Consider the following 25825-nt stretch of genomic DNA (forward strand, 5'->3'; position numbering starts at 1 on the left):
CCATTTAAACATGTTTTTTATTTTCTTTCTACATTTAGCTTTTTGTATATTTGATTTTGCAAAGTGCATTACTTAATTTTATTTCAAGCAAAGAGTTGTGTCACTCAAATTCAATATTACATGTTTAAGGCTGGTAGTTTATTTATTGTTAGCTCTAGAACAAGTGGTTTGGAATTGTATGCTAATAGCAGTTGACTTCAGCCTTTTAAAGAATTCAAAGACACAGCCATTAGGAAATTTGTTGTAGTGAAGCCCTTTAGTGACATTTTGTATTTTGTCACACTCTTCTAGAAAAAGGACGTCACACATCAGAGATTCATATTTAAATATTATTTTCAAGAAACTTTAGTAGAGATGTAGGACTCAGTTGGCATAATGATTAAGGTCTTCAAATCCTATGCACAAGGTACTTGGTTCAATCCTGACATCTGCTCAATACATGTTGTGAGTTTGCATGTTCTACCTGTATCTCTGTGGAGTTCCTCTCACCTCCCAAACAACATGCTGGATGTTTCCACCTCAAATGTACCCAAGAATGGAGTTGCAGGCAACATCACAGACTCTAGATGTCAGGGAGGGGAGGGGAGGGGAGTTGTATACCCCAACCTCTTTGGGTATCATCTGTGGTGCACAGTATTCTGTAAACAGAAGGACGTGGATCACAGACTGCATGTTATGGCAGGGATAGCCATTCAACAGTGTAAAATTGGCTATAGGTGGTATGCTCACATTGACGGATGCTCCAAAAATTGACATGGATATTTACAGATAATAAGTGTGTTGAGAACCAGATCAACTTTGTCCTACACCAGGAAACCATACTAACTGTGGGAGGGGGTCTATGCACCCCTATTGATCAGTATGTGCCAACCATATAGCCCAGCAGCCCTTGTTCAATAAACTACTGGCCAGATGGTGTCCAGTTGCAAGTTTGGGTTACCAGAGATAGTTTTCTTGAGTGAAATCTGGACATACAACCAAACAACCTGCCAAACCTAAACTAAGGATTGCTACACTCAGTATAGGTTCACTGACAGGATGCAGCTTGGAAGTGGATGGCATGACGGTAAGGAGGAGGTCAGACTAGAAATGGTGTTGAAATTGTGATAAGGGAGAGTCTTCAGCAGACAGAGAGGCATATCATCAGAATTAGTGTCTGACTCATTGTACTCAGACTTCAGTGTAAGGATAGACCCTGTTCATGATCTCAGCTTATGCCCATCAGCAGGGTTGTGAAATCAAGGAAAAGGGTGAATTCAGGCAGCAGTTGCAGGACATACATGATAAAAAGGACAGCATGAATTGGTGTTAATGTGTGGCCTAAATGCACTTTTCATGACAGACAGAACAGGATATAAGGGCTGTCTGGGTACACATGGGTGAGTGAGTGGCCTCTCTTTATTATTGTTACCCCTCCCATGTGTACCCATGTGTGAACTGCCTGGGTACACATAGGTGGAGTAACAATAATAAAGAAAGAGAAGCCATTCTGGACTCCTGTCTGGCAAATGGCTTGATGGTGGCCATCATATGGTTCATCAAGAGAGAAAGTCATAAGATCACATATAAGTGTGACCTGCATGCAACTCAAATAGACTTTCTCCTAGTAAGGAAAGGACACTGGGGTAGAATCAATGATTGCAAAGTCACCCCCAGTGAAACAGTTGGCCCACAGCATAAACCACTGGCTGCCACAGTCTGCTACATGAAGTGTTCAGAGAAGGCTGTAATGTCAACAGAGACTAGGCTGAAGACCTGGAAGCTGATTGGAGAGAAAGCACAACAGCTTAGGGCTCTAGCACCTCAAGAAGAAGAAGAAATAGATGGAGTTGAAGAAGAATGGCAGTCCCTCAAAACTGCATGCTTGAGAATTACAGAATAGAGATGCTGCTGAGCCAGATATGGAAATAAAGTACATAAGAAAGCTAGTGGTGGAATACAGAATTCCAGGAAGTCATCAAAAGAAAGAAGGAGTGAAGGAAAAAGTAGGAGATAGAAAAGACTGACCAGGCAAAGAAGTACTACAGGTTGGCTAGCAGAAGCTAAGGTAGTTGCATTAATAGACAATAAGGTATCAGAGGCACTGTCCCAGCTTCTGGAAAGTCTCTCAGTAGATGGCACAAAAAAACTCTTATCGGGTTGCAGGGAAAGACAGAAAGATAAAAAAGATAGTTGTCAGACACTATCCATAAAGGATCCCAGCAATTACCTGCTCACCAATCCACAGGATATCAAAAGCAGATGGAAGGAGTAATTCCAGCAGCTTCCAAATGAAGAAAACCCCACAGCTGTTGTACTGCCCCAGACATGGAGTATGATGAAAGAAGGAAAGGAACTCACCAGAGAAGAAGTAAGAACAGCACTAGGAAAATGAAGACAGGGAAAGCAGTAGGTTCAAATGAGGTCATGGCAGATATGATCACGATGTCAGCTGAGTTAGGGAAGAAATAGCTCTAGAGGGTCTTCATAGAAATATGGAGAGAAGGGCATATCCCAGATGCCCGAAGAACAAGCTCACTAGTGCTAGTTTACAAGAACAAGGGGGGAATTCACAACTGTGGGCAGTATAGAGGTATCAAACTCCTGCCACACTGCATGAAAATGCTGCACAGAGTGATTGATAAATGAATATACAGAGTAGTACAAGGTACGATGGGGGATGAGCAATTTGGATTCAGATTTGGATGCAGCACAACTGACCTGATGTTTGCAGTGAGGCAGATAAGTGAGATGGAGTTAGAGGTAAGGAAAGAGTGCATGTGGGCATTTCTAGACTTGAAGGAAGCATATGAAAGCTGATTTGGGTAGTCCCGAGATGGTTCAATGTTGCAGAAACATTGGTAGAATTATTGCAGGCTATGTACAAGGATATAATAATGCGAGTACGGACAGTGTTTGGAATCATAGAAAGGTTCCCAGTGGGAGTGGGTTTGCATCATTGTTCAGGTCTGATTCCACTGCTGTTCATACTGGTGATAGACTACATTAGCAAACCAGCTGGTGGGAACAGATTAGCGAAGCTGCTGTATGCAGATGATGTGGCATTACATGCAGGCTCTGAACAAGTACATGAGCAGATGATAAGGGAATGGAATGCAAAACTGGAGGCAGACAGGATGAAACTGAATACAGATAAGACAGTTGTGATGGCAGCAAGTGGGGGAAATCAGAAGAAGCTGAAATTTGAGTTATAGGGGAAATAGTGGAACAGGTTAACTTCAAGTATCTGGGAGGTGTGGCTGAGGACAAGGGAAGACTGAATAAGAAGGTCAAAGGTAGAATCAGGGGGGGGCTGCAGCCAATTGGCACAGGGTATTAGGAGTAATAAGTGACCAAAGAATACTAAAGAACCTGAAAAAGTAACACATGCAAAACACTGATGCAACCAGCACTTCTGTATGGTACAGAATCCCGGACCATGAAGGCAGAGCAATTGAGGAAGTTAGAACTGATGGCGATACAGTGTCTGAGGCAGGTGGTAGTATGCACACTGTGGAACAGATGAAGAAATGAGAACATAACAGCAGAAGCCAAAGTAGCTCCACAACTGCAGAGATGTTCAAAGAGAACAGATCACAGTGGTTCAGGCACATGTGCACGAAAGCAGAAGACAATCTGGTGAAGAAGATTTGAGACAGAGAAGAACAAGGCAAGAGGAGCTGAGGGTGTCCAACAAAGAGATGGACAGATTGTGTGAGAGAAGACCTGTGTTAATCAGGCATGACTGTTGAAAAAGGTAGGCCAGTGGCACTAAAATCAACAGAGATTGTGACTGTTGATGCAAAACACAGAGCCATATAGAAAAAAGGGGGGGAAGGGGGTTGATGATGATGATGATGATGTAGCATCTTCAGAGGAATTACTTGTGGCCACAATGTCAAAAGTCGTTAATGGAATTATTGTTACTTTCAAAACATTGATTTTGGTCTGGCTAATAGTTTAAAATGTCAAAATTTGAACTAATGGTCTCCTTAGGAACAATAGTGCACTCAAATAAATCACTGGAAGCAGTAACGTCTTTGCTGTTTTCGTCACCAGTGTGAATTCTGTGAATGTGCATTGTTTCTACTAGAAGTTGTGTTTTATACAACATTAATAAAGCATTACACAGTTCATTCAGAAACAAGCGAGGAGTGAGTCCAAATAGTCCCCACAATGACCTCAGCACAGATGACTCCCTCTCCTGTTAAAAGGACCATCAAACCCCCAATAATCCAAAAGAAAAAAGAAAAATATCAGCAATTTATTGAGTTAATGTCGCCAAATAAAATGCCAAAAACTATGGAAGAATACCATGCTGTGCAAATGTATTAATAATGCTGAGTACTTTTATCTTTACAAATACCAAAAAGATTTTTGTAGAACAAAAATAATTTAATGTGTACATACCCAAATTTATACAAATTCAACAACTGTGTGACCAGTGATGTCATACGATATTAATAAAATTAATTCTACTTAAAAACATAAAAATTAGCTTGTCAGAAAACATACTTAACACTTTACACTCACTGCAAATACTGTCTTAAATCAGAGGTTTGATTAGTATTTAATTTCACTTGCCATAATAATTCCTTCTATAGGGTCATAGGTGTTTACTAGGCTAACAACCACAAGGGCCTTTTTAAGCCTAGCCATGCATCTCAAAACTTTGACAAGTTCTGGTACCCTTGATAAGTGTAAGAAAGGGCTTGGGAGGTGAAACATTTACAAAAAGTGGCCTGAGAGATGAACCATTTACAGGTTACCTGTGTCCATTAGGTACATAGGTGCCAAACCAGGGATAAATTCCTGGTTTCCCATCCAGTTGTCCAAGTTGCACTTGAATTGGGTTAGGGAGGAACTCTACTTCACATGGATGGGGGAGCCTGTTCCACAGATGGAGTAGTCTCTGGGATACATACCTGTCTCTCCAATTGGTCCTATTTATATCACAGGCAATGTTTAATCTTTAGAATGGGTAATTCTGATGCTGTTTAATTTAAGGATATGCAGGAGGCCCATCAGAGTGGGGTCTGACAATGCATTGTATGCCACACATAGATCTCCCTTCAACAGCTTGTAGGAGACAGAATACAGGGATAGGGCCTTGAGGCAGTCTGTATAGGACATATTACTTATGTCCTGTATTCTTTTAGTGAGGAATCTCTGTGGACATTCCACTTGTTGGATATGCTTGGTTAGGTTCATACCAAAGGGTGTATTGTACTCAATGATAAGTCTGATGAATGCCGAATACATTGGAACAATGACTTCCTTGGACCCCCTCTCCAACAATATACTGATTAGTTTATCGATTTCATTTTCAAAAACAATACCACTAGTAGTAAACACAGAGATACTGACCGTTTGATATTTTACTATATCTTTATTAATAAGTTACACAACATAGAATGATTTTCTCACTACTATAGACACATGATGGTAAAAGACTAGATTACTGTCAAACTGAGAATTAAAATAACCTCCCCTGATGTTTAAACAAACACTATGCTATACAGAAAACAAGAATTTCCTGAAACCTTTGCATCACACACTGGATTTGCAAAGAGCACTGTTCTTATCATTGTTTTTAATACAATATAAATGGTCATAAATTCTTTGTTGCAGTCTCGTATTAGTCTTGCCAGTATAAAATGGACTGCATGAAATATGACAGTATAAACTAATAAAACAGCTTTTACAATAATAATATTATGGCACCATTAGGGTCATATTTAAATGAGGCAGAGGAATGGAAGAAACTTCAGAAATATAAAGACAGCGAAACAGCCACATCTATACATATCTTTTGCTTTGATGGTCAGCTTAGTCTCCCTTGCTTCACTGATGTATTTTAAATTCAAACCTAACTCATTTACAAAACGCTGGCACTAATCAACACATCTAGCTAGATTCATGTTAGCCAGAGTAAACTTCCATTTATTTCTGTCACTATGTTTATGCCTGCACTGTCTATTCTGAAAGTCAGACAAAATGATAAATGAAAATGATAAATTAGATTTTTTTATGTCAGAATTGGTGTTATATTTATTTCTGTTGCATCCATATGAGAAAATTAATTAATTTTTAGAGCATCTTTCATCCTTAAATAAAGTAGCAATGACAACCAACATAGACTTCTGGTACCCCCCTCTCCAACAATATACTGATCAGGTTATCAATTTAATTTTCAAAAACAATATCACTAGTAATAAACAGAGAGATACTGACCATTTGATATTTTACTATATTTCTGTTTATGTGGTAAGGATGAATGGCTTCCTAAAAATTCATGAATGTATGTTGTTTTTTTTTTTAACAAGAAACATCTTTATTAAATTATCACTTGTAACATAGGAAATCATTTATTTATATAAATGAAAATAAACCATATTGACATATTTTTAGTTGCAAACAATAATAATATATCACTTATAATCCATTCAGTCATTCTCAATCAACCATTACATAGCTCATTCAAATCCTGCCTTCTTTTAAATCTAATTCCTCTTCAACAACATTATTCTTCATGCATTGTTCCCACAATTGCCTTTTTTTCCTATGTAATTTGCTCCTACCCTTTTCTAAAGACCCAATTTCTAGTTGTTTTATCTCTGTTACTATGTCCACTACTTCTAGTACAATTGGTTTAGACTTTGATTTCCATTTTCTAGTAATTGCTTTTTGGGCAGCCACCATAATTAGACTCAGCAAGGCCTTACTATGGCTGGACAATTCTGATTCTGCATCATAGCTCAGAAATTAATTTCCTTACTTATACCAATTAGTTCACCTAGTATTTCTGACAGAGTAGTCTGCATGGGAATTTTTAAAGTCTGCCAAATCATTACACTCCCCAAAACTATGTTCCCAATTATCTCTATCTTCCACATCACACCTCCAACATTTCATACCTATCTTAAGCAAAATTCTTTGCAGTCTACTTGGAGTATAAAAATATCTGTGTAAACACTTCCAAGCAAAGATCCCAAATCTTCTATACTTTGTTGCATATTTGGGAGTCATATATATATATATATATATATATATATATATATCCTCCCAATGTTTCATTGCGGATTGCTTATCCAATCTCTACTGCCAATCTTTTCTAACCTCCTTTTATTGATTCTTATAGTAAGGCTAATAGTAATTTATGTAATATTTTACACGCCCTACAAATGACCCATTTTTAACAGTAGCTTCTTTTCTAGATTCTACTAAAAACTTTACCAGTGCTGATTTTTTACTTAGGATCCCCCTATTTCCTACTCTTTGCCGATACTCTGATATCAATCCTTGATAGGGAAGGCAAACTTAGCAATATTATCACATTCAGTGGTTTTCATCCTTACAGCAGCAGATTCCAAGAAGGCTAAGGATTATTGAGCGACAAGTACCCAGAGTTTTTTCTTAAAGAAGGGAAATGGATGAACTACAAAACTGGAAAAGCATATATGAACTTACTAACAACATTTAATAAAATACTGAAAATCCAAACTAAGGTTACTAAGCTGCACATGACCTTGAAAAGTAGAATGTCAGCTACAAATTGTAATATTAAGAAGCAGTCCACTGAAACTAAAATAAAGTCTTTCAGCTTTTCCCGGTTAGGAGTCACCATAGCGGAACTCCGGTCCGCTAATGATAGCAGTGAATTTTTACAGTGTCGAGTTGCCAGGCCGACACCTAACCTTCAAAGAAGGCACACCCACTCATGCATGCACCTACCTGCATATCTTTAAAGTTCACTTGACCGCAGGGAGGATATGCAGACTCCACACAGAAGACGCTCCAGCCGAGAGACCCAAGACCAACTCAAGCTAAAAAAAGTCTGAGTGTTGCAAAATAGACTGTGGATGACAACAGATAACTTATCCACCACCTAAAGAAAGCTGGTTCACTAATGTGCAGGTAAAGGCCTCTTTAACTAATATGCAGACTTTTATCTGTATCCAACCAGAGACTACCATGTAGATCATCACATTTAGCAGAATAGCATTAGAAGGTTAATAAAGTTGGGAGGGATGAACATGTTGTGATGGTTTTTAATCATTTTTTTTAATATACTGGTATGCACCTATTTTATCAAGTCTTGGATTAAATTTTGCTATTAATTTGATAAGCTGTGTTTTTCCCTTTAATGTGGTGACCTTTTTGTATAATATATATATATATATATGTATATATATATATATATATATATATATATATATATATATATATATAGCTTGTAGTTTTACATATAAGGCAAATATGGTATAGAAACCTCTGCAAAACCCATGTTGTTCATCACAGACTAGGTCATAGTCATTAATATGTGTAAAATGTTGTTTGTAGACTATTCTTTCAAATAATTTAGCCACAAGACAGAGACTGGCTCTGGTCCTGAAATCTTTGAGTGCTGCAGTGGAGGATACTTTTGGTAAGGGAATAATTATGGCATGCTTAAAAGATGTTAGAACTTTCTCTGTTTAGAGAAATAAATTATGTATGAAAGTTAGTGGTTTAGCCTTTTTTTTTCTATGACCAGTCTTAGGAGGAAAGGGTAAATTGAGCTAAATATGGCTCCAGCATTCCTATCCAGGTTTCTCAGAAGTTTTCTTGTTTATTTTACTGTTATACATTTGAAGTAAAAAATTTGGGTTAACAGTTGCAAGGGGATATAGACGTATTGTTATGGAATTTTTTGTCGCAGAAGTTTCAATGGTGCTTGTGTCTTTTACTATGGAGCTGATGGAAGACATAAATTAATCCTTGTATTTTAGGTGAAATTGTTATGTATGGTAGCTTTTAGTTATTTGTTATTAGCAACAAGTACTGGGTGGCCATGGTGGTGCAGTAGTTAGCGTTGCCACCTCACAGCAAGAGGTTCTCTGGTTCGATTCTTGGCTGGGGTGCCTTCTGTGCGGAGTCTGCATGTCCTCCCTGTGGTCGTGTGGGTTTCCTCTGGCTGTTCCGGTTTCCTCCCACATCCCAAAGACATGTTGTAGGTGGATTGGACACTCTAAAATTAGCCCTAGGCATGAGTGCATGCGTGTGCGTGCCTTCTGTGGAAGGTTGGGTGCCGGGCTGGCAACACAACACCATAAAACTCCACTGCCAATCATGAGCGGACAGGTGATCTGCTGTGGCGACCCCTAACCAGGAAAAGCCGAAAGAAGAAGAAGTTATTAGTAACAAGTACTGTCAGTCCCATTACCTCTCACCAAAAGTACTTTGAGTTTGAGGAAACAGTGGTTTGTTTATTGCATAAATAAGTAGCCTTGGCTGACTTTATTATGATTTTGCATGATTTTTTTGTAATGTGTAGATATGCTTGACATAACTGACTATTTTGCTGGTTTGCTACCACTTTTTCTGTTCAGAGTACCTGGGTGTATATTACCTTATTGAAAAACCTAGTCAGCGAATGCCTGTTCATCAACAAATAAACAGCAAACTCTCACATCTTCAAATGGCCACTTCAGAGAATTTTTTCCTAGGGGAAAAAAAATCACTTGGCCATCATCAGGAATTTGCCCTTTCCCCCACTGTAGTGCGATCATGGTGTTGGTATATTTAGTTAGGGGGTGTGAGGGGTACAGCTCCACTCTTTGAAGGGTTGGAAATATTGTCTCATTTTTGGCTGACCAAGTGATTTTTTTCTCCTAGGAAAAAAATTTGCTGAAGTGGCCATTCAAAGATGTGAGAGTTCGCTGTTTATTGGGCATTGAACAGGGTTCGCTGACTAGGTTTTTCGATAAGGTAATATTAAACCCAGAGTACCTTTCTTTTATTAGTTTTATATTGTCAAGTGTTATCCATAGATACTTTGCCTGCTAAGTTTCCTATTTATCATGGAAAACACACTTATTTCTATTACCATCAGTAGGTTGATGAAATATATTAAAACGTCATTTGGCTCAGTTAAGTTTTATAGGGGTTCCATTCCAGTCCAGGGTATCTAAAAATGTTGAGAAGATCAGATTATTTGCTGCCATCTGTTTTGTGGCCTGTTATAATTTGTGGCGGGATCTTTGGTGTTTTAAAGGGCCAATCTAAAAGTACTGGGCAATGATTGCTATGACTGTTGCATTGCATGTGTATATTAATAAGTCTCTGCAGGATAAATGTAATGATTAGGTCCAAAAATAGAGTGCCTGTTTGATGTATTGTTACATCTTGTAAATGTCTTCACTAGTTAGTCAAGGCCTTTTATGTTAGGCCATGCTGTAGTTGGACTTTGGCAGTTTTGTTTTCTTGTACATTGTTATAACATTTTTGGGGATTCCTACTGGGTACATTTGTTCTAGGACATCATTAAGTTTAGAAATTGAGGAAGAAGGAGGTATGTAAGCAGTTCTGTTGGGGAGTTCTGTTGCCTGCTAGTTTAATTTTGTTTGCTACCATTGGCAGTGTTTGTGATAGAAGTATTATTGATACGTATTTTGGGGTACTTTGGGAGTATTTTGAATGAAGAGCACAACCTCCATACATATATCTTTCATATTCAAGTTTTTTTTGTTGTAATATAACTTGAGGGACAGAATGATGTTTTTGTCATGCTTCTGTTAATGCAGTAATATATTGCTTTTCATTTGCCATCCATGCTTCAAGAGTAGTATTAGAGTGGATCATTTAATGTTTAAAAGGGGTATTTTTTTTCTATTTGATTGACTTATGCACTGGAGAAAGTGTTTGTGGTACTGGGAGTACATTCATAAACATCATTATTGTAATTTTGTGTTTTGTGGGGGGCAGGATGTTAGGTCAGATATATTTAAAGTGTTACTGATTGTATACGTAGAGTCTGTGTTTAGTGGAATATCTCCAGTTGAAATTTTGGTAATGTTTCTTTTTAATTTAATTTTGATCTTAAGGTAATTTTTGAGTAGGAATAATGTGGTTAAGAACTGTTCCTGTATAATATATGTGAGAAACTGCTTGTGGTTATTAAGGAACAATGGAGGAGTAATATGGCAAGTATATCTGTGTTGGCTTGTAAGCTTGTTGTGTATATTGTCTGTTAGTAAGGGAATTTTTGTCAGGAAAATAAAAGTTGTTTTAATACTATTGTAATTACATTTTGCACATTAATTTGAGGGCATGCCATCATGTACAGAGCATTATCAATGTGATTTGCTACCTCAGTAAATGAAATGGGAAGCTTAGAACTGGTACAGATAAACCAAAATAGAATTTAATACTGATAAAGAGAAGATATAAGACTGAAAGAGATAGATAATGTGGATACAGATGAAAATATAAGATGGCTAAAGGGGTAAACATGATGTAATTGTCTATTATTGTATTGAGTTATATGATGGCTGGGATTTGTTTGAAGCTTTCTAAGTGAGCTGTTCTCTTTTGGTGATGTGTTTAAAAGATCACATCTGGTGGGGTATTCTAATGAAGCTTTCTAAATGTATTTTTTCTCATTTAGTGACTTGTTTAAAAGACATTTAAAAGATATTGCAGAGATGGAGTATTTGGTCAGTTGATTAAGTTAGATAATAGGAATGGTTGAAAATCAGGTTGCTATAAGTGATATGGTGCATGTAATTGGTGTGGAAAAGAGGAGTGGTTAATTAGGCAGATATATAGGTAGTGATATGGAGGTGGGTGGAAATGATGGTAGGGTGGACAACAAATATAATGAGGCTATGCAGACTGGGGCTCCTACCCAGTATGGTAGTCTTTAAGTGTTTTGCTGAAACAGTCCATGTTATGGAGGAAACACTGCTGCCTACAATGTAGTTTGTCTGTCCTAGCCAGATGCCTTATTTTCTTTTTCTCTGTTTCTGTTTAATGCCTTTGCTTACTTGTTTTTTATATCAATGTAAAGTGTTCATAAAGTCAAACTCTGATCTTCTAGGAGGCTTTAAAACTTTGTCAAATGATTAGTCCAGTGCACCCTTAAATGCCTTTAGATTTTTCTAATATCTATTGGCAAAGTATTCCATAGATTACCAATTCTTTCATGAAGTGACCTTGTTCCTGTAGAATGTTATAAGGAGGATAGTTCATTCATGGCAATCAGTCTCCAGCCCAATGATAGGGCAGTATTCATAATCTCAGTTTATGCCTCACAGCAGGGTTGTTATAATGACAAAAAGTGCATTCTGATAGCAGTTGTAGGACCTGCTAGAACTCATTACAGCCGAGTGCTCCTCCAGGCATCTTCTGCAGTTAACCCCTACTGCTCCCCTAGGCGTCAAATATGGATTGTTCATATTTGCATTAATAATTCCAAAACCATGTTACTTACAAGGTACCAGGATATTTTGTCTTGAGCCATATGTGATGGCAAACACAACTCTATTGATATTTGACCTCTCTCAATGAGAGTTTTCTAGAACTCTAAGATGATAACTTAGTTTTTAAAGGCTTAAGCCACGCCCACTAGGGGTTAAAGGTGCACACTCAAAAGAGCTGCTCCGGAGTGAATGAGTCAGGACAACATGATAATGGGTGACTTGAATTCACATATCAGGACAGACAGAACAGGATATGAGGACTGCCTGGTTGAACATGGGTGTGAAAACAGGAATAAAGAAGGACAAGTCATTCTAGACTTCTGTCTGACAAATAGCTTGAGAGTAGCCAACACGTGGTCCAGAAAAAGAGGCAGTCACAAGATCACATAAAAGAGTGGCCAACATGCAACTCAAGTAGACTTCCTCCTAATAAGGAAAGGACACTGGGGTAAAATCAGAAATTGCAAAGTCATCCTCTGTGAAACAGTTGTCCCACAGCATAAACCACGTGTTGCCACAATGAGCTGCAAGCAGTGGTCAGAGAAGGCTCTAAGGTCAACAGAGACCAGACTGAAGACCTGGAAGTTGACTGGAGAGAAAGCACAACAATTCAAGGAATTACTCAGGGCTCTAATGCCTGAAGAAGAGGAGGAAATAGGTGGAGCAGGAAAATGGCAGTGCCTCAAAGCAGCATGTGTGAGGACTACAGAACAGATATGTGGTCGAGCCCCTGTATAGAAATAAGGTACACAAGGAAAGCTGGTGGTAGAATGCAGAAGTCCATGAAATCATAACAAGAAAGAATGAGTACAGTAAAAAGTGGGAGACAGAAAAATGGACCAAGCTAGGAAGTAATACTGGCTGGCTAACAAAGACGCCAAGAAAGGAATTGCAATAGCAAAGAACAAGGCATCAGAGGCACTCTACCAACTTCTGGAAAGTGACTCAGCAGATGGCACAAAGAAACTATATCAGGTTGCATGGTAATGACAGAAAGATAAAGAAGATAGTCAGACACCCTTCATAAGAGATGCCAGCATCAGCCTCACTAGTCCACGGGATATCAAAGGCAGATGGAAGAAGTACCTCCAGCAGCACCACACAGAAGATGTACTGCCCTAGATGCAGTCTACAATGAGGGAAAGGGAGGAGCCCACCATAGAAGAAGTAAGAACAGCACTTAGAAAAATGAAGTCAGGGAAAGCAGCTGGTTTAAGTGAGGTTACAGCAGATATGATAAAGATGCTGGGTAAGATAGAGGAGAAATGGCTCCTGAGGCTACTCGTAGCAGTATGGAGAAAAAGGCATATCCCAGATGAATGGAGAATAAGCATACTATTGCCAGTATACAAGAACAAAGGAGACATTTGCAACTGTGGGGAGTACAGAGGTATCAAACTTCTGTCACATTGCATGAAAGTTTTGGAGTGGGTGATTGACATATGAACACGCAGAGTAGTAGAAAGTAGATGGGAGATGAGTAGTTCAGATTCAGATCAGGAGTCCGTATAACTGACCTGATGTTTGCAGAGAGACAGATAGTTGAGAAGAAGACAGAGATGATGAAAGAGTCCAACTGGGCATTCCTAGACTTGGAGAAAGCGTATGACAAGGTCAGAAGAAAACTGATTTGTGCAATCCTACAGTGGTTCAAACTTCCAGAAACATAGGTAGAATTAGTTCAAGCTATGTACAAGGACCCAATGACTGAAGTATAAACAGTGTTCGGTCTCACAGAGGGGTTCCCAGTGGAAGTGGGTGTGCATCAGGGTTCATCTCTGAGCCCACTGCTGTTCATATTGGTGATGGACTACATTAGAGGGGAGAGATCAATGAAGTTGCTGTATGCAAATGATGCAGCACTACAGGTAGACCCTGAGCAAGAACTTCAGTAAGGGGTAGAGTAATGGAATGCAAAATTGAAGGCACATGAGGAGAAACTGAGTACAGGTAAGACAGATGTAATGGCAGCAAATGGAGGAAATTAGAAGAAGATGAGAAGTGAGGTAGAAGGGAAATAGTGGAATAGGTTAACAGCTTCAAGTATCTGGGAGGGGTGGTTGTAGAGAAGGGAAGTCTGAATGAAGAGGTTAAAGTTAGACTCAGAGGTGCTGCAGCCAAATGGAACAGAGTGCCAGGCATTGTGTATGACAGAAGAATGCTAAAGAAGCTGAAAAGTAAGGTGTACAAAACAGTGATGTGACCAGTGCTACTGTATGGTACAGAAACCTGGACAGTAAAGGTAAAGCAGTTGAGGAAGCTAGAAGTGATGGAGAGGAAGTGCCTGAGGAAGGTGGTAGGATGTACATTTTGGGCAGATGAAGAAATGAGGACATAAGAGCAGAAACCATGGTAGCTCCAATTGCAGAAAAGGTCAAAGAGAACAGATTATGGTGGTTTGGGCACATTTGCAGAAAAGTAGAAGACAATCTGGTGAAGAAGATTTGGGACCGACAGTAAGGAGGCAAGAGGAAACTAGGGCATCCAGCAAAGAGATGGCAAGATTGTGTGACAGAAGACTTGTGACAGTCAGGCATGAGTGTTGAGGAAGGCAGTAGAGTGGCAATGAATAGGGATAGAAATAGCAACAGTTGACACAACACCCCAACCCCATATAGAAAATGTGAAAAAAGGGGGCTGATGATGATGATGATGATACCTCCCTGATAAATATAATTAGCAATCTTACAAACCCACACTCACTACACCAACAGTTACCAAATCTATCAATGAACACAGCACCTGCACTGTACTAACAAACCTGCTTAGATTTTTTCAGTATAAGATATCTTAAAATCTAAGCAAGTTACCATACGAAAGCCAATAAAACTAAAGCGCAAATGCATTTGGATACATACTTTCCTTCATAAGATTTCCACCCCAAAAAAATCAGTGGAGACATTTCCCAAACCCTGGCCCCACACATCAGCAAAAAAAAAAAAAAAAACACTAATAGCACAATATTAAATTTAGCAGCCATATATACACTACCAGGTATAAACATTACCACTATGGAAAATATCCTATACTGGATACCCCACCACATACAACATGAAACAGTGATACTAGGAAATCTAAATATAGTTTGGCATTTTATCAATAGTAACATCCCATCTGATTCCATAAACCTGTACGGCTTTACACAGTTAATTACATCAGTTACTAGAGTCTACAAAAGTACCGGTAGACAATCAACCTTATCCTGGATTCTTACTAATAGACCCAACAAAATTAGGGTAGCAGTTGCCTTCCAAATAGCCTAAGTGACCATCAACCTACTTTCACTCTCAGAAGTTACAATATCTAAGATAAACATATAATTTACAACCAAGTCTGTATCTCAAAAAACTTTAACAAACATACTTTTATGAAGTCATTAGAAGAATATAACTGGAAAATATCGAAATATATGCCCTCAGGCTCTGCTGTTATACATTTTAAGGAGATATTCCTAAATAATTCTCAATAACCTTGGCCTAGTATTTACTAAAGGGGTCAGGCCCAATCCTGCACCATGGCTAACAAAGGTAGCCAGGAAATGAATACTATAGCATGACAAAGCATGGAAAGAGAGGTCAAAAACAGAACACAAAATATATTTCAAAATTTCAGGCAACTAAGCAACAGGACAAAATATGAAATAAAACATGACAAGCAAAGCTATTATAACATCCTCCAGAATAAACATCAAAACAACCCAAAACTATTGTGGGACATCATAAACAAATTTGTACATCCAGATCAAACTACCAGTTCCACTCCTACATCCAACAACACTACCGATTCAATTCCCACACAGTTTAACAGCTATTTTATACTGTACTGTCCCTAACAAACAGTAATACCTCCACTACTCTCTCAGTACCTGCAGCAATATACTCAGCTATTTGACTTCAGCCCAGTACCTACCTCCACCATTAAAAAACTCTTACATAAGCTAAAATCAACCAAACTAGCTGCTGGCCAACTCCCCTAAGACTATTTAAAAATGGCTGCAGATACAATTGCTTTTCCAGTCTCTATATTTATAAATAGATCTATATCAGAAAAAAATTAATTCCTTCCATCTGGAAAAAAATCCATTATTATACCTTTACACAAAGATGACAGATCTACAGTGTTTAATAACTACAAGCCCATTGGAATCCTCTCCCCTCTATCAAATATACTTGGAAAATGTATTCATGCTCAACTTCTATACCACCTAACTTCAAATAATCTGTTTTCAGAAACACAGCATGGTTTCAGAACCCACCACAGCACAACCACTGCCTTCCTTTACTTCACCAACACTATAAACCAGCATATGGACAACAGTAACTGTCAACTGTGTTCCTAGACTTATCCAAAGCGTTCGACACTGTATAACACCAATATTTACTCACAGAGCTCTCTTCTATAAGTCTGCCTCAATCCTCCCTTAAATGGCTCATTAGTCATCTATCTGGAAGGCAACAAGCAGCCAAATGGCAGCAGGACCTCTCTTCCAGTCACCATAGGTGTCTCTCAGGGCTCTATACTAGGACTTCTCTTTAATATTTTTATAAACAAGCTTCACACTGCCATAAACCATGCAAAAAAAACAGTACGCAGATGATTCTATTTTAATATGTACAGCCCCTAAAATATTCGGATTCCAATAAATCACTAACATTTCTTTCTCTTGAATCCGAAACCTGGCTGAAAGATTCAAACCTTCTCCTTAATTCCGATAAAAAAAATGTTGCTCTTCGCCCAAAAATATTATCTCAGTTAAAAACAATCTTTCTTGGTTATATGTGATCAACCTATTGTTCAAACAATTAAAAAGATCGATCAGATACCTGGATACCTTTACAGGGCAAAACAGTACCTTAAAGACCCAGCAAGAAAAACCCTAACTTCATACTATTTGCTTCCAACCTCTTATATGCCTCACCCATTCTTACAAACTTAAGCTCTGCACTAAAGTCCAAACTAGCCTCCTGTTACAACAAAGTAGCTAAATTTGCTACCAACAATACACACCAGACTCACCACTGCCAAAAATAAAACAGTTAACTAGCTAGAGTTTAACAACTACATACCATACTCACAGCTAGTTGTGGCTTATAAATTCATATATTATCCTGAAAAAATGCTCTGTATTAAAAAACATATCATTGCCCTACACCCTCACAAGGGACCTCTGCTCTGGTGATATATTTCTCCTAAGAAATACTAAAGCAAGTAATTCATCAGGGGACTCGCTATACTCCTGTTACATCTACAGACTCTGGAACACCATCCCTACACAAGTAAGAATGACTACCATTCTCTCTCTATCCCCCTATACAATACTAATATCACCCCTCCCCTCCTACATACTTTTATAACTTACTTCATCATATCTCTTGAACTCATTACAAACCAATACAATACCAAAATCTCCCATCCTACATCATTTTATAACTTATGTCATTATGTATCTTGATCTCCTTACAAACCTTTGTTTACTGAAATGTAAGAACACTAAACTTCTTTACAATAATGTTTTCCCCTTCTACAGTTATCAATCCATTTATTTCCTGCATGATTTTAGAACTACAACAACTTTATAGACTTATAAAACTGTTGATGTAAATACTTTACTGCATATACCTGTCTTGTAATTATGTTTTTTTTTTGAGAAATGTAACTGTTGCTTTTCTGAGAGCTGTCTGAAATTCACTTGTTAATATAAATGTACTGTGATAGAGCTTTTCTCCCTGGGCATCCGCTGAAAATGGGCTCTGTCCAGTTGTACTTTCCTGGCCAACAATGACAAATAAATAAACAAATGATATGGAGCAATATTGTCCACAAAAATGGCAGTAGATTCAGTCATGTGATACACTATAATTCATTTTACACTTCAGGATGTTTAAATTCTGAGGGTAGTTTAAAATATATTATTTATTGCTTGGATTACTATTTGCAATTTAAATAATATATTTTCTGTAAATTTTCTATGGAAAATGCAAGACTGGTGTTTTAAACTGCTATCAGATATAGTCAAGTGATTTTTTTTCAAATGATTTAATTGTGGGGAAAGGAACTTATTCAGATGACGTGATTAAGCAGATATAATTGACAAAACTAGTGTTTTTGCGTTGCTCAGAGTACTGGCAATATACAAGTGAATATTTTTACAAGCTTCCATTTCTGGTGTGTTTGCTTAAGTCTTGCCAATCAAAAAGCAAAGATGTTTTCTGTGTTATCCATGGAAGGATTAATTTAATTATACATGATACAGTTACAAAACTGCATTAAAGTGATAGGATAAAAATGTGTTAGCCACTCAGCAAAGAAAATGCTGAAAATGAAGGTATTGAAGTATCTCAGATTGTATGGAGTAGCCCGTCAGTGTTGATGCTAAAACTAGATGGAGCTATCTGACTTTGTAATGATTTCCTCAGCTTAATGAATTATCCAGATTTGATCGCTACCTCTTGCCTCAGGTAGACAAATTCATAGAAAGACATGTTACCTTAATTAAAACACTACAGGCAGATCCCCCAAAAGAAAAAAAAAACAAAACAAAGAAAAGATATCTTTTCCTACCCCAGATTGATTATTTCAGTATAAATTGTTGTCATTTGATTTCAAAAGAATGATGGATTGAATTTTAAAACCCTTTACCTAGTTTGCTGCCTTTTATTTTAATAATGTAACAGCATAGCTGAGATTTGGGAAACCTACTTACCCAAGATATAGGCAGTAGTGAACTCAGTGTGGGTAATTAAGCTTGATATCCAACCCCAGGTGTGAGTGTGCATGCTAGTGTATGGTGTGGAAGAAGTATTGTGGCAGGGCTAGCCACTCAGTAGTGTAAACCTTGGCTCTAGATGATTGTCACTGGTGAAGTTACACCTCAACCACAAGTGCATAGAATGGGAAAAAAGGGTTGTGGATGGATAAATTGATCCAACCCTACGAAATGTACCATAGATATGAACATACCTCTCAACCTGGAAACATCAAAAATCTGGACAAGGCCCATGAAAAATAGGTACAAATCTGTACACTAATTAACATTTAATTTGCATACATAATTGCATAACCCCACCCACTCCAGTGGAATTGTGGGATACCAACTTTCAAACGCAAACTGAAGAACAGACAACCAAAATATGGCACCAGAGATCCCCTGCAGCCATTTCAATGTCCCATTACCTGGCTATTTCACCCCATTTGCCATAAACACTGTAATGTGCATACTGCTTTACTTCTACAATGATTGTTTGGATTTAACTCATTTAACATGTTATAGCACAAATGCTAAGACATCTGCTAAACAAAGCAATACTGTTTCACAATGAAAATAGACTTAACATTAAAACTTTTCTGCCCTTGAAACTCACATTCATTGAAAACAGAATTGAAACCCACATTCAAAGAAAATGCATCTGGCCAGTGGAGGATAAAGATTACCTTTGGGCTGTTTTCAAATCATAGACCCCTTGCACACAAATCATACATCCTTGTACTAGTACACTTGTTAGAGCACATTTTAAATTTATTTTTTTGAACATTTTTCCAGTAAGCAATGAAACAAAATACATGAACCAATATTGAAAACTGCCCAGTTCAGAACATTTCTATCATAAAAGTCTACTCAGACTTCTAATCCACCAGTATCAGTAACTATGCACAATCTCTGCAGAAGTCAGTCATCTAATTAATTCCAAATTAAAGAGATCTATAACTAATGAAGAGGTTGCTGCTAGCAAACAACGTTATATTTCATTGTTTCATCTACAAATAAAGTGCCTGTTGCCCTTGAGGAATACATTGCCTATTTTACATAAAAATAAACAAACAAGCTAGTAATATTGCAATAGGGAATGGATGGCAAACTGATAACAGGTTCATAGTGACTAGGTATCTCTGGCAAAGAGGACATTCTCAGGACTGCAGCATGCTCCCTCTTTAAAAGTACAACACAGTACAGTATCAACAATCCATCTACATACTGTATGATTAGAACCCACATCCTTCTACATCAAATATAAGTATTCTACCTGTTGTGCTACTAACATGAGCAGACATGACATAAGCAGTACTAAACTTCTCTCCCTGAAGAGCTATGCAGCACAAGAAATCTGGAAAAATGAAAATGTATTGGGTGGGGGGACAAAGGCCCAAAACCAGGGACACATTTTAAACATTGCTTGTATAACAAATCTTAGAAAAGTTGCTAGAATAAAATGTTGTGTTACCACTCTGACTATTGTCTGCCCCTTTCATTCTTGAGCCCTCTTTGCATATTTGTGTGTCTATCTTTGGAGAAAGATAAAAATATTTTCCTGGCTCCCTAAAGAAGTGAAAGGCATATGATCTTTGTGTTTAATTCCTCAAAACATAAATCAATCTGATTTTAAGCACAGAACCTGAATATTCTAAATATGTTATTTTTCCCCAAGATGTACTGTTGCAGTGCATAGGTATGTAGACCTGCAAAAAACATGTTTGGTGTTTTATTCAGCATGACTGCACCCATTTAATGTTTATGCTTTCCAGAGTGCCAGAAATTAAATTCCGTAAAGACTTGAATGATCAGTATGTAAGAAGTGTGAACTTAAGCCTCTGTTGAGCACAATAGCATCTTTGAGAAAGAGCAAGCTAAATCTTAATTTCATACATTCCTTGATAGGCATTAAACAATTTGAATTAAAAAGACAGATGCCCTCTCATAAAAAGGTGCAGAGAATGCTGCATGGTAAAAGTTCAAGACTGAATTACTAAAGAAAGCTAAGAAGAGCATATTTTGTGTGTGAATTATATCAGATCATGGATTCACATCTGACAACTGTGTAATTATATTCATGCAAAATATCTATCTTACCCCCATTAAAAATCAAAAACAAAGCCATAGTTACATGAATTTATATTTCTGTACATTTTGTTGTGTCTGTTGCCATCAAGCTGAATTTAACAGTGAGATTGTGAGAGTGAAAGAAACACACACACCTCTTAAAGTAACTACTGCTGTCAGTGTCAGGAGATTAAATGTGGCAAGTAAAACCAGACTGCTTTCTCACTTAATTCACCTGCCGTTTGAGCACTTAAATGAAAACCAGACTGCTTTTGCACTTCCGTTTGAGAAGGCAAAGTAGACACACACAATGACCACCATTTCAGCACTTAAATCAGAGAACTGCCTTCGAAAAGAACCAGTCAGACTGCTTTCGCACAAAGTAGAGCACTGCTTCCAAGTTCTTCTTACACACTCAGTAACTGTGCGGTTTGACCACTTAAAAGAGAGAACTGCCTTTGAAAAGAACAAGAATGCTTTCTCAATGATTTCTCACTAGTTAAATTAGAGTACTACGGCTGCCTTAAGTTCAAGCTCTTACACACACACACACACAATAAATGCCACTGCCGTTTGACCACCTAAACGAGAGAAGTTGGATCTACTTTTGAAAAGAAGCAGACTGCTTTCTAAATTCTGTTAAATAAGAGTACTTGCCTTCAAGTTCTTACACACACAGTAACTGCCATTTGAGCATTTAAATGAGAAGACTGCCTTGGGAAATAAGGCAAAGTAAACCCACACAGTATGTTAACTGCGCTAAACTGCCGTTTGAGCGCTTAACAGGTTAAAACACGGCAAGTAAACAGTGCTGACTGCAGAGTACTGCTTTCTCTTGCAGATAAAGTAACACAAAGAAAAGACCTGGCATAACAGAATTTTAAGCTCCTTACCTGTGGGAACTGGCAGCTGGAGAAGATACACTGCCTGTATATGTGGACCATTCTGCAACAACGTTAATTTAAATTTAAGTAATTACTCGAATTCTCATGGCAACAAAGTCCCTCTCGAGCCTCAGCAAAGTCAGCACAACAGTGCAACAACAAGTCCCTAAAGCAACGAAACGAAAGCCAGCAAATAAACAGGAGCAAAGTCCCTTGCTCATTTCTGTCCAAAACGGCAGCAAAGCCAGCACTCTCGGCAGCAAGTACAGTTCCTTTCAAATAGCAAAGCACTTCCCGCCTACTCGCAGCCAGCTGGAAATGATGACATGAGCTCCTTGAGCTCAGTTCCAACTGGCTGGTAGTGCTGATGGAGCTGACGTCATCGCGCACGTGATGACGTCAGCTCCGACAGCGCGAAAATTTAAAAAATTAAAAAACAAAAGCAAAGAAATCGGAAATGAAGGGGTGCCACTCGGGAATCGTGGCACCCCTTCATTTGGACCCCAAAACCCGGTAAAAACCGAGTAATTCGGGACGGTTGGGAGGTCTGGATATGAAGGAAACTGGGTATTTACAATATTCCATTAGTTTTGTACTGATGAAACATCAGGTAGAAAAGGTGGAGACTATAAGAAACTGACCAAGACATTAGAAAAAGTAAGGGCTTTTCTGGTGCTAACTAGTTGCTGTAGAAGCTTCACCCTGATGGTACCACCATAACCTGCAGTTTCACAGATTTAACTGAGGCAGTGGATCCCATGCAAGTTAATTTTTTTTCTAATGATACTGAATGCTTTATGTGTGCAGCCACTCCTGACTTCAGTAAAGATTTTGTATGTTCACACTGATGCTTCTTGTGTTGGGACAGCAGATGTGATATCCCAGGAGGTTCAGCTAGAGTATCATCTCACCTGCTATTTAAGCAGGAAGCTGACTGGAATACTTGGCTACTTAATTGTCAGTATCTGCATTCTGCTGCTATCGCCTGGGCACATGCCTCAGACTTACCACCAACTAGCTTTGAGCTTGCAACTGTATCATTTCTCTGTTGAACACAGACCTCTTGTGAAACATGAAATTTCAGGTGGTCTATCTCCAGAATACAGGGGTTGTTGTGGGAGTACAGGCATATAGATTCCAAGCTTGTAGAATGTATAGGACCTGTTCTACCACAAAGGTATGGTATACAGTTCCTTTGATTCTGGGTTTTCAGTTTGAGTGTAGCCTGAGCCAGTCTGAGGTAAGCAGGCATAGTTTTAAAAGCTGGCTCAGGAGACAAAATGCAATGAAAAGGGAAAATGTTTCAGTTCTGTGGAGCTTGAAGAAAAAAAAAACAGAACTACCTTGAAGTAGCTGATATTCTGTGGGACCCTAGTGAAGGTACAAAAAAACAGTTGCTGTTCATTTAATGAGTTTTGATGCAGATGCAAAAACGTGTTGCTGCTTATTTAAAAGACTACAGACTGCAGCATGATGTTAAGCAGATTTCAGCCTGTAGAGGTTTTAAAAAGGTGACAATTGGTCTAAAAAACAAAACAATGCTGGCAGATTATTCTTTTCAAATCAGAAGGTCCTGGCAAGAAGGTACTTTATTCCCTGTTGCTGTGAAAACTGAGTTGCTTTACTGTTTTAAAGATCTGAATGAAGAAAACTGTTTGTTTTGTTTTACCATTTACTGATGAAGTATTATTTTGGTATGAAACAACCTTCTTCTCGAGTTGGGTTGAATCATATTGAGCTGTATTATTGAAATGAGTGTCTTGTGTGTACAAAATGTGTCTAACACTGTTGCAGACCCTTTATTTTTATGGTTGGCTTCCTTTTTTTCCCCGATTTTAATTTAATATTGTTCATTGCCTTGCCCTTCCTTATGTTTCCTTCTTTTTCTGTTTCTTACTTCTTAAGTGTTAGCCTGTCTTTCCTAACTTTCACTTTCATTTCTTTAGTAAGAGACAGTGGCATTTTCTATCATTTTCCATTCCAGATTTAGGTTTTGTTATCTGTATGATAATAAACCTACAATTCTTTATCAGTTTCTAATCTCTACGTGGGATGAGCCAGGAAACAGTTCCATTGGATCAGTGCCTTACCTTGGTCAATGAAGAATAAATAAATAAATAAATAAATAAATGCATTTAGAAACTTTTAGTATTGTTCAGAAATACTCCCCATGTTGCCATAATAATTTTTAAGTACAAAGTCTTATGTTGATATACATTGACTGTAGCTGTGTTTACCGTGAATCACATCTGTTCATTATCAGCAGTCTAATTTTAGCTTAAAAGTTTTTAATATTTCTTAAAATTTTAATATGCCCAAGGGATAGGACTAATCACATGAAAGAATGTTCAAGAAATGTTACCCAGGCACTTGGAATTTTTGGGCAAAAATATGAATGCTAACATTTACATTTTTTGGCCAAAAATTCCAAGTGCCTGGACTTTCTAATGTTACGTCTACTCAAAAGCTGAGCAAACTACCAATTGGTACTACACATAGATTTCATCTACAGGATCTTTTCTGTCCTGTGTGCAGTCTGGTTTAGATGTGTACAATGAACAGTTTGCTTTGTTAAATCTCTGCCAATGACTTCCAGATGTTTTGAGCCCTTCAACACAGCAATGTTTCTCAATAGTGTTTGGGGACAGATCAGTACACTCTTCTAGATAATTTTTATGATACTCCTATGAATAGTTGTATGTTATTTAATCAACATGCGATTATTCAAACCCAACCATCTAAAACCTTGGGAGATAACCACACAAAGTGACAAAGCACAAATGTATTTATTTATTTATTTGCATTGGGCAAGCTCCCCCACCCACAATGCGAGGACAAGCCCACATTCCCTGAACTATATATACATGTGTGTGTGTGTGTGTGTGTGTGTGTGTGTGTGTGTGTGTGTGTGTGTGTGTGTGTGTGTGTGTGTGTGTATGTGTGTATATATATATATATATATATATATATATATATATATATATATATATATATACATACATACATACATACATACACATGGGAGCACTTAAGAATCTCGAATTCAACTCGAACCTCGTATGGTCGAGCCCATATGATTGAGTTTTTAGAAACTCGAAATTCTAAAGTGCAAAAAAAAAAGACTTTAATTTCATGTCACTACTTAAATATACCATCTCCGTGATCACACTATAGCGATCAAACGGGAAATCTCCCGTTCTGCATTTTTCCATACAGCGAAGAAAGGGAGACTTCCCTTTTCCCCACTGTAGCGTGATCTCGGAGTTGGTATATTTAAGTGGGGGGGTTGCAGAGGGGCTTGTCCCCTGCAGAAACGATGTGTTTGACTTTTTTTTTTTTTTTTTTTTTTACTTTACTTCAGAATTTCGAGTTTCTGAAAACTCAATCATATCTCGACAATATGAAGTTCGAGTTTTCCGGAATTTCGAGATTCTGAAGAGAATCTATATATATATATATATATTTATATATGTATATATATATATATATATATATATATATATATATATATATATATATAAATATATGTATATATCACAAATGTAGATAAGATAAAGTGACAAAAATGCAGCAGTCACCTTTTTAGTCTTCTTCGAGTCTAATCACATTACAAGATGAGTTGTTACTCTTACATAGTTGACATGGATATTGGATGACTAGTCAAAACAGAACTAATCTAATTCTGCTACTGTGTAGCTAACTCACTAAATTCACTACTCACCAAAAACCACACTAGATAAGGAAGTAGGGTAAACACTAAAAAAAACATGCTGAGTGCTCATCAACTTAAGATTTGAACAATCCTGCCACGGCTACCAGCTGATGTACATGTGTGTGTGTCTGTGTATGTCTGTGCATGCATGTATCTACGTATACATATATATAATATATATATATATATATAT

This window comes from Protopterus annectens, chromosome 2.part0 (assembly GCF_019279795.1).
Source record: "Protopterus annectens isolate FY-2018-M chromosome 2.part0, PAN1.0, whole genome shotgun sequence".
Taxonomy (NCBI): domain Eukaryota; kingdom Metazoa; phylum Chordata; order Ceratodontiformes; family Protopteridae; genus Protopterus; species Protopterus annectens.